This window comes from Callospermophilus lateralis, chromosome 4, assembly GCF_048772815.1.
Source record: "Callospermophilus lateralis isolate mCalLat2 chromosome 4, mCalLat2.hap1, whole genome shotgun sequence".
NCBI classification, from domain to species: Eukaryota; Metazoa; Chordata; class Mammalia; order Rodentia; family Sciuridae; genus Callospermophilus; species Callospermophilus lateralis.
Genome location: NC_135308.1, coordinates 138079408 through 138082121, shown reverse-complemented (window position 1 = coordinate 138082121; position 2714 = coordinate 138079408).

The following is a 2714-nucleotide window of genomic DNA, read 5'->3' as shown; positions in this document are numbered from 1 at the left end:
TGTACCATAAAAGATTTCAATTGCGAATCCTTGAATAGAATTTAAATGTACCTCTAAGGTATTCTATTTTCTCTCTTAAACATAGAGAGAAAATCATATTAACATATGTATATAAAATGGGTGCATGTACATTTTTCTATAAAAGCACCAATTTCTGACAACTAGTGATTATCAATAAACAAAAAATGAAGACATTGCCGGTATGTTTGGTAGAAATTTTAATAAAGGTGTTATCAGATTATCAAATAACAGAAAATCTTTTTCTTCTGGCAAGGTAATGGCAAACGGTATTATCAAAAGAAAAATTGTTCTGGACAAAGTTCATTGAGCAAGGGGAATTTTTTAAAGGACTATGGCAATAGGCAGCATCTTTTTCAAATATTAGCATCTCAAAGGAGGAGAGAAAGGATTCATAATTACAAGTTTTCTAAAATAAATGCTCTAAGGAAAGGGGATCAGGGGCTCCTATGGTTAAGGCCATCTGGAATCTACAAGGGCCAGGATAAGGGGGAGCTCAGGAGCCTAGAGGCAAAAGAAGCCTATCTAAAGCTTTGTCAAGCTTGGGGAAACATTATGGATGTCTTGATCAACATTCAATGCTAAACTATGTAATAAATAAAATATCAACATAAAATAAAATGTATAACAAGTAGGTATAATTTACCATATCATGGTATCATTGAAGTGTATTTGTCAATCTATCATTAAAAAAATACATTCTTTAAAAAAAAAAAAAAAAAGTACCATGAAGATTTAATCAATAGGATTTAGAGAAAGTTTTTTGGTTAAAATAAATCATGCCATTTAAAAAATGTTATTGCTTTAATGATTCAAATCAATTCCTCTTCTATGTACTTTTTTATACTTTGGAGCAATTGCACCAAGAAGAGAGTTCCACTTTTTATAACCAAGCTGCACAGTATGTTTAATCCAAGTGCCATACAATAATATGAACAGTAGGTGGCACTTTTGTGCTACGCCTGAATTTCTAATTGTAAAGACTACTAACCTGGGAAGGATCAGAGCTTAAAACTAGAAAGGTGATCCAGTAATTAAATTCAACTTCTGGTTTGAAGGAGGCCTGTAAAAGAGGGGCTAATTAAATGTCATTTTTCCTTATCTTCTACATGACCTGCAATAATACCTTGTAGATTTTCAAATATTGATCTTGCCTATGGCTGTGCTCATATGAATGACAGGTCTGCAATTTTGTGAAGTCCCAAATAATTATTGTAGCAAGTGGAATTAAATTAATTCAAGTAAATTTGAGGTTAGAAAATACTTCAATTTTGATCACATTTCCAAATGTGCACTTCTGAGTTACTGCTGTTTGAAAACATGAGGAATGGCAGAAAAGAACAAAATCAAACATGAAAAAGAACTACAGGGGGGCAATTTGGAGTATTAAATGAGGACTGTGGAATGAAAATAAAGGATACATTCCTTTTATTTAAAAAAAAATATTATTAACACCTTGGCTAGTATACAAAACTTTACATATTTACAATACACTTGCAATCACGCAAAAAGCACCATAAAAAAAAAAAAAGAGTGGATTTGGGGGACAAATTGCTAAGTGTCTAAAATTGTCAATGCTGCCACTTCTTAGCTGTATGCTAAGTAACTTAATGTCTGTGCATATGAATTTTCTCACCTGTAAAATAAAAATCGTAATAACAGAACCTCTCCAATGAGATAATTATGCGGATTAAATGTCAAAATGTATGAGATACTTAGAAAAGTATCTACCATGGACATCATAGGTATATGATAAACTTTTTAAGGTTAACTCTAAGTGATAGGACAATAAGTAATTCCTTCCTCCTCATCTGTTCAACTAAAAACATATTCTTTGCTTTGCTTTACTAATGAACTAAAAGATGATTTATTGCTATATACCACTGAGATCTTATAGTTGTTTGTTAGCATTATTGTAGCAGTAGATAACTGATATAACAGGGACTCAACAAAAAGCTGTTGAATAACTACAGTGGATATACAGATGTTTTACAATGAATATGTAAATGTTCTTTCATATATTCTATCTCTTCTTCATTATTTACTATCTTAAAAAGAAACATTTATTTTTTTAAATTTAATAAAGCATTTAGAGAAATATCTATACTTAAATTCCCTCTCTCTCTCTCTCTCTCAGATAATTTCAATTGTTTCTTCCTTTTTCTCTTACTCTGTTGTGCCCAGTGGTAAACATATCATGGCTGTGAGAAATCCTGAGGTCTTGATTACTCCGCAGTTTCCAGCATTGCTATTCTTTTTCATGGTGAAACATGCATGAAATATAACTTAACACTAATCATTTTAAGTGTATAATTTGCTAGCATTAAGCACACTTACAGTGTGCAAACATCTTCACTGTTTCAAAAATTTCATTATCCCAAACAGAAACCTACAACATTAAAAAAGTAACTCCTAATTCTTCTTTACTCCTAATCCCTGGTAACCTCTATTCTATTTTTTTTTTTTTGCCTCTATGAAACCATATATTCTAGGGGAACTTATTAATGGAATCATATATGTTCCTTGGTGTCTGGCTTATTTAACATGTTTTTAAGGTTCACCAATTGTGATAATATACATCAGAACTTCAATGGCTGAATAATATTCCCCATAAGTATATATCACATTTTGTTTACTCACTCATCTGTTGGATACTACTTAGCGATTTTTCCTTTGGTGTTATCATTTTAAAATGC